This window comes from Diachasma alloeum, unplaced genomic scaffold (genome assembly GCF_001412515.2).
Source record: "Diachasma alloeum isolate Michigan unplaced genomic scaffold, Dall2.0 Dall_scaffold_00176, whole genome shotgun sequence".
Classification (NCBI taxonomy): domain Eukaryota; kingdom Metazoa; phylum Arthropoda; class Insecta; order Hymenoptera; family Braconidae; genus Diachasma; species Diachasma alloeum.
Window position 1 is genome coordinate 1,710,010 of NW_021680342.1, and position 13,303 is coordinate 1,723,312.

Here is a 13,303-nt window from a genome sequence, read left to right on the forward strand (position 1 = left end):
GATGATGTGTTTTCAACGCTGGATTTTCATATTAACGAAATAGCTTTCCAGACAGAAATAAAAATAATCGTCATAATGCAGAGGGATGATGAAATGAGAGAGGGGCGGGAGAAAATGGGGAAAATTGTGATGAAAAAAAAGAGGAAAAATTCTCATGCGCGGACACTGTTTGTTGGCATTTTGTTTTATGTATGCTAGTGTTGGGAGTTGAAGGCTACGCTCTGGAAGTGAGATAGTGGTAAATTTGCCCGTTTCTACCCCCTGAAAATTCACAGGAATTCACGTTTTTATGCTTGACGAAACATCAGGATAAACGTCATTCCCATTCCATACAAACGTATATGCATATATATATATATATATATATTTACATCAGTCTGTTGTATCGAAACTCATTCACGAGGCGCTTTTTTCACCAACAGACACCATGGTAAGCCTAGGATTTCATCTCTGGGTTTTGTCGAATCAACGCATATGTTTGACGTAGAGTACAAAAGCCTCTGTCTATGCCAGACAATTCCCGCATATATTTTTTTTTATAATATTTTTTTTCTATTATTTCTGTTGGAAGAAAAGAGTTGAGGATTGGAGAGAGACTCGGGGATGTTGAAATGAAAGCAGTGACCCACGGTGTTTGGCTTTGAATATGGGAGCATTGCTATACTCTCTGTTGGGAGAATATATTTTTTTAAAGAGGACTGGGGGCGAGTAGCGTTAATTAACCGGGACCCTAGGAGTCACGGTCGTTCCACCGCTGTAGGACGATGTGCAATCGGATCATTTCATTGCACTGCCGCCGGTGAAGTCGTTGGCGGTGGTATCCCAGATGGAACGCAAGAGAGGAGCGGGGATACTCACTGGTATAGCCGGGACTCCAATATATATGCAACTTGTGCAAGAAAAGAATGAGAATGAGAGAAAAGGGGGGAATGGTTCTTAATGAACCCGGGGGTCGAGTTACCCCCTTTTTTTTTCTTCCTCTTGGTGTCCATTGGTGAGACGCTAATTTTATTCCTATTTACCCGTCTGTCACGAGAGAAAGGCGCTGAGCACTCGCTGAGCACTGGGCTACGAAAATTCCATTTAAAATCCTCTTAGGAGTTGAATGTCATGTAGCTTCGGATTTTCATGCTCTACGGCCGAAGTTTCAATCAGCCTCGAGAAATTCATTGGATTGATTGAAATTGTGACATTCGCGGGAAATCACAAAATGTCGTCTGTCTGCAGCATCAATTTGAGTTGAATTCTTAATTTCAGCAAATTATTACGATTCCGCGGGTAGAGCGAGAGAAAAGTTTTTCAAATTACGGAAATTTTTATCAAGTTACATTTACACAAAAATTTCAGGGAGTCTCGTCATTGAAATGTCAAGAATTCCGTCAATTTTCTTATCGAATTGTTAGAAAATCAATGAAAAGGTGAATGTCAGATCAATCATTCTGGGGAAATTGGAAAAAATCTGGAAAATTCGGTGCTCGAATTGGAACACAATTGGTCTCCTGCCGCGCTGTTAGAAATTTTTCGAAATTTCAGAGAAAATATGGTAGTATTTCTCATGAGAGTGACATTGAAACCAAATCAGAAGAAAAATCCTTACGAAATTTCAAATTTTAGGTAGAATTCAAGGAAATTCATGAGTTTTCATTGGGACTGAGAACGAAATTTCCCAACTTGCTTGAATTTTCAATGGACAATGAATATTTAGAAATAAAATAATATGAATTCTCAATTTGTCCCTGATTTTGTCCGATGGTTCCGAATTTTCACGGAATGAGGAATTGAAATCCACATTTTCACAATTTATTACTATTCAACGTGTCCCTATTTTTTGCCACTGTACAAACGACAAGAAATTTTCCGCCTGATCGCCGAGTCAAGCGGGTGTTACAAAAATACGGGGACGAAAAAACACGAAGCAAAAAGTACGACGAAACAAACGAAAAAAGAAAATAAAAAAAATAAAATTGAAGAAAAACATAAAGAAATAAAGTCCTCGAGGTAGAACAGGAATAGAAGAGAGCAGGGGGTGCACTGCACATACTGGGTTACGGAGTACGAGTGTGTTTGGTAGGTATCTGGAGGGTAAAAACAGGACTTTTCGATGTTTCTCCTTATTTATCTCGGCGTTAGGTCCACCGTATGCTGCAGCCCAACTTTTCCAAGTATTTCTGTGTACATCCAACCTACATATATACCGCCCCAAGGGCTCAGGGAGGAATTGGGAAGCAAAGAGGGAAAAGAGCACTGACTTCAGGGTGGGTGTGAGATACAAGTGGCCAGAGAGCGAGGTAACCGGAAGTGGAGGAGAGAGAGAGTATGCGTCAACTACAAGGGTAAGCGACAACGAAGTAAAACTGGCAAAGACGTACGAATTACGGAGGAGAGAATAGACTTGAAAACTCTCCAGAGTTCACTTAATTGTCCTGGGGTCTTTTTTTAAAACTGCAGCACACGACTAGCCAACTCCAGGCACTCACTCTCCACTCCACATATCGACTCACAACTAGCGAAAAATGAGGAGAAAAAAAAAGTGCACGAAAAAAAAAAATCGTGTCTCGAGCCAAAACTGCAACAGTGAGAAAAAAAAACACCTGAAAATTCGGGGATTCTCTCGGTGTCGATTGACTTCCGAAAAAAAAAGGATAAGACAGACACCGAAAAGCGTCAAGTGCACCAATCATGGGCCGTTATTGGCAGCAATTATGATAATAGCATACCTCGAAGCATACGAGAACGCGGAGAGTGGATATGAACCGTATATATCGAGCGTTGGTCAAGCTCCCTCTCTTTTCACATTCAGCGTGTATATTTGCCGCTCTACAGACACCAACACTGGACCGTGTGGCTCCACTTCTCTCTCTCTCTCTCTCACACACACACACACACGCAAACACACATGTACACCCGATTCTCTTCATTCTCCTCTGGAGCCAGCCTCTATTAATCATATAAATGGTTCATTACGACGAGGAATATTATACTACCCGTGATAATTACGCGCAAATTACACTAGGCGAAGCAAAATTCGGCTAAGCGTCATTACGACGCGTCAATTTCATCCTCATCCTCATTCCTTTCCCCTCCCATGCTCCTCATCCTGCCAACCAACTCGTCTATTTGCCTTCCTATCAGCCTCCAGTTCCTTAATTCTGCGAGCAATAATCTCCCGACGAGAAATCATTTCCCATTGCATTCCACTCAGCTGCACAAATACCCGATATTCCAAAAGTCATTTCAACGCAATATACGTCCACTTTTATGGCTTTTTTTTCGGCGCCCTTGGGCGATTGTCATAACGTCTCATCGCACACACATTCGATATTCCCGGTGTACCGCATTTGTCATCGATGCTATTTCGCATTTTACTTGATGTAAAATCCCCCGCGTTGGTAGCCTTGCGTTTCTAATTGGACACGTGTAGTTATTTGCTTTACGGTGTTGCTTTAGCGTCTGTAAATGCCCCGAAGACACCCCAAGTGCTGGTTTTGCACATATAAAATGCGGTGATCTCTTGCAACCCGGACAACTCGATACATACGTGTACGATCATATACACGTAATTACGAGGGCCGCTTCGATCAGACAGCTTATGCGGATTTTAATCAATGGTGAATAGTGTATGAAGAAGGGGGGAGAAGACAGGATTATCGTCATGAAATATAAACCGTGTCCTTGACCAATGGGTGACCTTGAATTGAGGCATTCTCCTCTCAGTGTTGTCACGCCGATTTATGGGTTATGAGGAGCAATAAATGATCCCAGAATTTCAATATTTTTTATTGCACTCTTTACCCAAAGAAAAAGGAAGAACCCCATGGGGATGTGGCATTTAAACGTTTTTACGGCTTATGGTCAGGCAAAAATGGGGGAGGGGAGAGAATTAAGGTGGTGGAAAAAGTTGGTGAGCGATGGAGAGGGGAAAATGAAATGAAAAAATAAAATAAATAGCAGAAATGAGAGCATTCCGCTGTAAACGTAGAACACACCACTCAAATTTTCGATTCGACGCGGGTATTATTATTGCACGCTCTTGCCTCGACACGCCGCCAACGTCGAGTATATATTCCGCGGTGTACTTTCAGCATTATATACAAAACTCCTCGTGCCTTTGAAAATGTGGCAAAGAGTTTTGTACCGGCATTGAATCCCAACCTCCACAGGTTCTGCCTACTCCTCCAAGTCCTGGTGCACGAGGTTTACCCCTCCCCACCGTCCCTCTATCCCCTAATTCTCTCTCTTTCTCTCGAGCGGCGTTAGACAATGAAATGGCTCGAGTTCCCATGAACGGATAGCCAGAAGATGGAAGGCGCGGCAATTACGCGGTAATTCGCAGGTGTTGTGAGAAAATGGCGGACGCGCGGGACTGCCTGGATGCTTTCTTGGCCTTAATCGCAGTAATTTTTCTACCATTACGTACGCAGAGTTTATCGACAAGTGAGAGAAGTGAGAGAGAGAGGAGAAACACCGCGGGTTTTGAAGGATCACCGGTTGCAGGTATCGATATACACGGTTGGAAACAATTGGAATTTCATGGACAGTTGATTAGTAGTTCTCAGGAGAGAGACATTAACTTCAATGTAGCGGGGAAAATTAGAAAATTTCTAGGTTCCCTGAAAATCCCATAAAAGTCAAAAATTTTTAACAGCGGGAATATTGTTGGAAAATTACTCTTGAAATTTCAAGTGGAAGAGCTTGGAATTTTTGACGACAAAGTTACATAAATTTCTGTATATTTCGTCATTGACGAATCAGTTAATTTCTTGAATATTCAAGTAATTCTAGATTTTCAGGTCCATGCGGCATTGAAAAACATGGAAATTTTTGAAAATTTCGGCAACAACTCTTCTGAATTCTCAATTTATTGAAAATTGAATTGCATGTGATGTTCAATTTTTAGGATGAATTTAAAAATTCACGCTTTCATTAAAAAAGCAATGATTAATTAACATAAAAAAACCCAATTTTCTTGAATTTTCAAAATGAATGAGAAATTTTGTGAACGTTTTCATTTGAAATTGGATTGAAACTCACAACATCGAAAATTCAGATGACGCGATGACCGAAGTTCGACAAAATTCCTCACGGTATTCCAAACAAAACAATTTTACTGTGAAAATAAAGAGAGTATTTACCCCCCCCCCCCCCCTGTTGTTGATTGAACCATAGTACAAAGAAAGATTACAATAACAGAGTGATTCGAGTTAATCCCGATATTATACTCTCGATTTGGATGCCTCACTACTGTGCGTGTCAGCTGTCAATTGTGATTAGTCATCGATTTTTTTCCCCCGCAATTTTATTCTCCATTCTATTTTCCACCTCTGTCAACCGAAAAAATTCGCTGGTTAGTTTTGTATCTCTATACAAAACTAACCAGTATCACTGGGAACAAAATACGAAGCGTCATGCGATATTGAGTGTGACATACGAACACGCGCTAAACCATTTGTACACATGTTTTGTTTACTCCGTTTTTTCCCCCTCTCTCTTCCTTTTTTTACATCGCACAGGAATAATCGGAATTCAGAGGAGTTGTTCCTCTACTTCTTGCTATTTCTCAGTGGTACACCCAATGAATAAAAAAAATACCAACTGTCAATGGAGAGACAAACCTCGTTGGCTCGTGCGATGCAGACACGATGTACTCGTATCAAGTGTCTGTCGAATCGATCGATTGACGATGGGAATGCGGAAACTAGGTGCACTTCATCACTCTTCGTTCAACGCCGCGTATATTTCCCCTCCCCCTCCCGCTAACGTGAACGTTTGCTCCAAACGTACATATACGTCTGCTCCGGATGGATATAATTTTGCATGGATAATACCGTAGACACACGCTGGGGGGGAAATGGGAGACGCTTCACCATTGAAACTGTAACGCTGTACCACTGATATAAAATGCACGTACACACGTGCACAAGTAGACAGTTGTTATCATCGTGATTGACTGAATGGACCTGCCGGAACTGTTTTTATTCAACTTGACCCCCTGGCAGTGGGCGTCAGTGACAATTCCCTTCAATTGTGAAAAGGTCCACAAGACAATTCTATAATTCTTCTCTATTCCGGTAATTCCCACCCCTCCGCCAGTCGGTGAAAATAAAATAATTGAGGGCGAAGAGAGAAAAAAAAATATGGAGAATTGGACATGAAACTCAGGCGTCAACTCATCTCTCAAGTATCACGGTAGACACCTGGTGTTCGCTCTCTCGGGTTAAATGGACGAAAAGGAGAATGAGAGAAGGAGATAGTTGTGAAAAAAAAGTTGGACGTATAGGATGAGATCCGAGGGCCGAGTGGTGGGCCCTTTTTATTCGAGTAAAACCCGTGTGTGGAATACACCGGAGGAGCGTCAGAACTGCCCGAATGCTTTGAGCGTCGGAACCAGACTCTCTCATATTATATATATTTCTTTTCGCTAACACGGTGGAATACTTTTATTGTCCATTAAAACTACACTGTTATTTACATGGGCACCGGAATACATTATATTGAACACCCGTGTGGAAAAATTAACATAAAAGGCCCCAGACGTATTTACCATTCACTGTTGTACGTAACAGTGAGCAAATAACTGTGTGGTCGGAAGTGTGTATTTCGGAGCAAACTTCACAACTTGCGAGTGAATACTAGCATCGGTGTCGATTGTGAGATCATCGGGCCAAGGACTTTTTTATTTGAGAGCACTTTGGTATTATTTGAGAATCAGCAGTGCAGTCACACGTGGACGAATTTTTGTTATTTCTTATCTTTCATTTCGGAGCAGGCGGGAAAGACGAGGGAATAACAATAGGCAAGGTTGTAGAGGTTGTGATCTTCTCACGAGGAAGTGATTTTATCGCAAAAAGAATGATTTTTTCCATGAAAATAATTTTGGAGCACAATGTCTAGTCTAATAATGTTAAAAATACGGTACTCACGGGCTGAGTGAATCCGGCGGCAAAAATTTCGCACATATCGTACAACAAACCAAGCAACACTGTCACACGTTTAATATCAAATCTTCACGCACTTTTTGCAGAGATAAATATTCAGCCCAAGTGGTCGGGAATGTTGGGCGAAGTGAGAGGGTTGATTCACCAGGAAAAAAAAATTTATGATTCAATGGCAATTGAAAATTCAACGGCAAGCGGACAGTCAGTGGACCACAGCTCCAATCCAGACAGTGTCGGGATTTTAGCAAAAAAAGAGTATTCGTATGTTGGTGGAGGGCTTCCTGCAGTGGCAAGCGTACAGAGAGAGGGCAAAAAATTATATATATTCCCTCTCGGTGGCCCTTGATGCCTGCCGCAGGCACTTTGCTCTTTCACTTCAACTTAAATGCCGTCACCAATTCACGTCTGTTGGTTATAAGTATCAACAACATTCACTGCTCCAAACACATTATAATCCTCGTACGTACTTAATCGCAGATAAACCATAAAACCAAGAACCAAAACAAATATATAAAATAAATAAACTTTGTACGCTCCACAGCGTGGTTAGGGCACTGGACACACTCTGTGATCACTTCTGCATAACACACTCGGTTTCAACAAAAAATTATCCTCTGGTCAATCGTTAATTTCCTAGTTCTCCAAGAGTAATACCGCAACAAGTATCATCGATGTTGTCGGTAGACAGTTACTAATCAATCAAAACTTTGGTAAAAATAAACAAAAATATGGAATTCCAAATTAAATACACCTCTACACGCGTATCGTACGTTTTATAAATTTCAATCTCTTGACAATAAAAATCTCGCGTATTACAAGACGATTGAGCTCGATCCGCTCCCGACGACGTCAGCGGCGAAACTAACTGCCATCGGGGCAAGAGAGCGTCGTCATCCCCACCACAAGGCCACCACCACTCGGCTACGTACGGATGGTTCCCCCCATCAGGCTGGAAGGTAATCCGGCGTTGCCGCTCGACCCGGTCGTCCCCTCGTCCTCTCTCTTCCTCTCGCACTTCGACGCTCACCAATCCCCCTATCTCTCTCCATCACACGCTTTTCTACCTCTCTGCAGCCCCTCTTCCCTTCAGCATCGGCCACCCGACCATCCCCGTGCACACAGCTCCTCTTCGTCGCTCTTCTTGCCACTCCACAAAGCCCGATTGTGAGCGCTCTCCGTCCCCAGTCTTTCCTTCTCCCACCCGCGCTAATGTAACCCAACTATACGAATACCCGAAGCTCCTGCGCGCTTTCCTCCTGTACTTTCGGTTCTCTTCCATACTCCTACCGTCTACCCAAGCTGGCATCCTCTTTCACCTCACAGTCCATCTCCACCTAACATCCCTCTCCCTTGATTCTACCTCGCCTCTTTCGTCTCTCTCACACTCAAACGCTTTGCCTATACCTCAGAGCCATCCAAACCTTTTCCCGATCGTCTCTTTTTCAGCCTCGACGACGACCGGCGAACGTGCCTTTGGTATCTCTTGCCTGGTTCCTTCAGAGAGAGAACCGGCGCGAGAGAGGTAACCGTTAGGTTAGGATTGTAAGAGGGGTTTTGTGCTTTTTTGTTTCATCCTCTCCTCTCTTTTTCTTTCTTTCGTTTTTAAACAGATAGCGCGACATTTCCCCTCCCCCCACCCCCTGTTCGCCCCGTGTCACTTATCGTTTGAGAAAAGTCAAGATTATCTGGCTGAAAATTTCGACATTTTCCCGTGATGATTTTTCTCCTACGGGTCTTGAGGGAATTTTGAGGATTTTTTATTCAATATAATGTCACATAATATAATGTCATTCAATATAATGTCATTATGTGTATAGTGCTTTCGGTGAGGATTGTCCGAGCGGTTTTGTGCTTTTTTATTTCATCCTCTCCTCCTTTTTCTTTCTTTCATTTTTAAATAAATAGCGCGCAGCCCCCCCCCCCCCATTCGCCACGTGTCCCTTATCGCTTGAGAAAAGTCAAGATTATCTGGCTGAAAATTTCGACATTTTCCCGTGATGATTTTTCTCCTACGGGTCTTGAGGGAATTTTGAGGATTTTTTATTCAATATAATGTCACATAATATAATGTCATTCAATATAATGTCATAATGTGTATAGTGCTTTCGGTGAGGATTGTCCGAGCGGTTTTGTGCTTTTTTATTTCATCCTCTCCTCCTTTTTCTTTCTTTCATTTTTAAATAAATAGCGCGCAGCCCCCCCCCCCTCATTCGCCACGTGTCCCTTATCGCTTGAGAAAAGTCAAGATTACCTCGGTGAAAATTTCGAAATTTTCTCGTGATGCTTTTTCTCCTCTGGGCCTTGGGGAATTTTTGAGGCTTTTTTATTGCGCCACGTTTTATAGTCTTGCAGAAGGGATTTCACACGGGTGTGAAATATGACGCGATAAAGTTTTGAAAATTCCCGTCAACCCAGCACGCTATTCTCTATTCTCTATTTATCCAGTGGAGGATATGCTATGGATACACTACCTCGTGTTATGAGTGGGGTTTGAGTCTGCGGTTTCGGGGAATAAAAAAATTTGGTCGAGGGCAGTGTGTATCGTGCAACTGAATTTACGTGTGTGTCGCGCACGTTGCATTTGTCCGTGTTATACAGGTGGAAAAACTACCCCCTCCTTCTCAGTGAAAAAAGGGCCACCCTCCGGTATCTCGAGCATCGCATAAACAAAACTGGATCGCGATCTTATAACTCGTGAAAATGTACGATGTACTGGAGTGCTGGGTAAATTTAAAGTTACCCCCTTCAACCAACGTGTTCTTCGTGTTAAGATCGTGCCATTCACCGGTTCACCAGTGGGGAGAATGAGAGCGAAGATTTTCTGCCCGTTTAATTCGCTCTGGCTCTACCATATAACTCCCTTGGATTGAACCGTTCTTATTTCTCCTACGTTTCTTTTCTATTACTCTGTTCTTATTTAGTAAGAGGAAAACGTGCAGAGTTGAAAAATTACCTCTGAAGTTTCAAGTGAAATGTCTTGAAATTTTTGTCATCTATCAGTTTCCACGAAACGGCTATACACTTTTTCACAATTGGTTTAGGTCGCCTTTTGACAAATCGGACAATTTTTTGGAATATTCCATCGAAATCATTGAGCATAGGTAAAATTGAATCAACGAGATCCAAAGAGATTATGCATTTTAATCGAAACAAAAGTATTTATTTGAAATTTATCTGTTCTCTTCAAAAATATTTTTGTTGGAAATTAGTGAAATCATACATTTATTTCAATAAAAACGGTTTAATAATATGAAATGAATAATTCATTCATTCCAAATAAATCCTCGATAAAACGAATAATTTTAATAAATTCCTCTCCAATAAAGTCTTTATTTGTATCAAGGGAACGTTTATTGATATATTTTAAAACTATTCATCTGATATGAATGAAACCATTCATAAAAAAAGTTTAATTCTGTGCGAAAGTTTTATTACAAGCTATTTCAATAAACCCATTCATTTAATTCAAGTAAAATTTATTAAATTCAAACAAATTCCTCTGGTTGCATTGTTCTGAACTTTCTATCTACAGAAAATTCAGCCCCATATTATGCTTAATTTTCCCAATGAGTTTCAATTCAAGTTGTCATCGGAATATCAATGATCACCGAATACGAAAAACTCAATTTCCTTGAATTCTCAAAGGAATAGAAAACACAATGAATGACTTCAATATTCTAAAATCGACGATATCACTCGAATTAAATAAAAATTCTAGTTGTGTGAGGTCATACCGGACCCCAGGGACTGAAATACCTCCACTTCCGGCCAATGACTGGTGAACAAAAATTCCCCATTAATTATTCAAATTCATGGAAACCATCACAACCGTAATTTATCGAATACTCACACTATGATTACTAAACCTCCTCCGCCCAGGCTCGACCACAGACTCCTTGTGGTCTTCGAGAGTCAGCTTTGAGTGTTACTCAGCAGTTTGGGTTATCTGGAATGATACAAAAACACAAAAAAACGTTACAAAACTCGATTTGTATCTGGCACGCAAAAAAGAAATTACACATATAGATCGGGGTTCGGCGGGAAGGTGAGTCAGATTTGCATTCGAGGGATTTCCGTAATCCCTCGACTAATACCCGTGATCCTATTATTGGTTTTTCACCCATTTCTTTTTCAGTACGCACATGACGATCGTTAACACACTTCTGCGATGAGATACGTCGATTGCGAGAGCATCCAATGCATATTCGTGTTGAACGCCACCCTTTCTCTCTGTCTCAGTTCTGTGCATTGTCAGGTGGTTGGTGGCATTGTCGCAAGACATTTAAAACCTTGGATCGCACCAGCTCCGTCGCATTGTGAGCGTGACACGTATATCGAATGCATTTCGCATATGTGACGTCTTACTCCAAGCCGGTTACTAAAGAGAGGGAGATCGAGAGGTTGAGAGAGAGAGAGGGGTGGGGAGCCCGGGTGCATTGGCAGCGGGAATCGTTTTAATGGTCCCGAGAGACCGACGGGATATATAATACGAACGAAAAGCCCTTCTTACCCTCGGGGCAATCCCAGAGAAGAGAATCAAAGTACAGGAGGCTCTGAAGGGACTCGGTATAAAGGGAAAGAGGCCGAAGGGGGGGGGGGCGAGGGGGTAAAGGGAGTAGAGTGACCGTCGAGTAGTGCCAACTTAATGAGGGACAACCCAGTTTCAACTGTTTGTTTTTCGACGCGAGCCGAAAAGAAAATACCTGAGTTACATGGACGCATTGCGTATACGCGAAACAGGGCCCAAAATGTGTATATATACGTGGGGAGGCTTTCGGGGATTTTATTATTCAGTGAGTGGGAAAGAGAAAAACACTGAAACGACGAGACACAACCGGCGAATGGCAGAGGAGAGCGGGTTATACACTCAATCCTGCACGGGGATTTTATCGTGTCTACCCTTTCGACAGCCATTTATGGTTTGTATCGAAAACTCAACCTACCAACCGAGAGAGAGGGAACTTCCGCAATTTACGTGTGAAATTTTACGTGACTCGCGCCATCACACTCCAGCCGATAACTTGCATGTGTATTAAAGCAATGATTGTTTTAACCTCATCCATCGTATTTTTTTCATCATTTTACAGCGTGATTTCGCCTCGTGTTTCGCAAGTTTTCGAGGATTATTATGGAGGTTTGAGGTGGAATTAATTTCGATATTGTTTCATCGGTGGTGAAAGGGGGATTAGTGGATGCATTGGAGCTCGGTAATTTCCCTTGTCCGCGCCAGTTTCCTTATCAATAATGTGACGTAACATTCGCCGTTGCGGATGTTCGGAAAGTCAGGTGGGTCGGGGGTGAGTTTGAAAGTTTGCGATGGTCGATCTCGGAAGTTGAGTCGGATCGTTTTTCGGAGGGGGGGATTTACAGGAGGGGCACGTGCTCTGAGTCGATGTGTATGCTACTGGGCATGTGCCATTCACAGCTTGAATCTGACTATCGAGTCTGGCGGAGTATACTATTCTCGGTAAAGTTCACATCAGCTTTCATTTTGACAAGGAGAAAAATGTATGATAAATTTTATCACGAAGATATCGGGGAAAATAACAGAATAAAATATTATCGTGCAGTGCACACGCAGAAAAATGCTTTATTCGAATCAAATAAATGATTTATTTGATTCAAATAAAGTTTATTTAATTCAAATGAACCATTTTTCTGGGCGCAATGAGAAAGTAAGGAGAATTGCGCTTCGTTGTCCTGAATTTTGAAGAATGCCAGGTAATATTCAATATTCAATGGAATAAAAACAAACTGTCGTAGTATTAATCTTATTTTTTGTGAAATTTTCATGAGATTAATTCTGTTACAGTAGAACTTACGCTTACAGTGCGATGACGTGTTCGGAATAAAAGAGGAAAAACATTTGTCATCGCCCTACAGAAATGGTTCATTCCAATTGAATCAACTTTTTCAAATTAAATCAATGAGTTTATACAAATCGCTTAAAATAAAGTTGTTATTAAAATGTAAATTTGATCTTTATTCGCATTTTTATTCACATCAAACGAATAGTGTTTCACGTAATTAAAACATTTTTATTAATTTTTCATTAATTTTTCAATCCCCCCACAAATTGATTCATCATCACGAAAAAAATTTCTCAGATCGAGAAAATTGAAACCTTCCATTTTTCCCACCCATGAATTTTCCATTCATTCACAATGCCCGACTTGCCCCCTGAGAAAAAAAATCCTCTCCCTCACACGAAAAACCTGCAATCATCCCATTCCAACGTATGAACTCAAATTTGCTCCATCATGCCGTGGAAAACAGTGGCAGCTTTCATAATTGAATGAACTACGCGAGCCACTTCCGTTCGGCAGATTTACATGAATACATACATAGTATTAACCCCCCCCCCCCCC

At 41.6% G+C, this 13,303-nt stretch overlaps 1 protein-coding gene across 7 annotated transcripts in view; it reads right to left on the minus strand.

Moving 5' to 3' along the window:
- Nucleotides 1-13,303, minus strand: part of LOC107048244 (latrophilin Cirl) — a 140,366-nt gene that overhangs the window by 93,490 nt on the left and 33,573 nt on the right. For 6 of the 7 annotated variants that reach the window (XM_015271350.2, XM_015271367.2, XM_015271358.2 and 3 more), the window contains exon 1: nt 6,921-7,778. The gene's annotated coding sequence lies outside the window, so the exon portion shown is untranslated. Of the gene's footprint in view, nt 1-6,920; nt 7,779-10,785; nt 10,882-13,303 lie in introns of those variants that run through there. The other variant, XM_015271333.2, reaches the window with a different exon arrangement.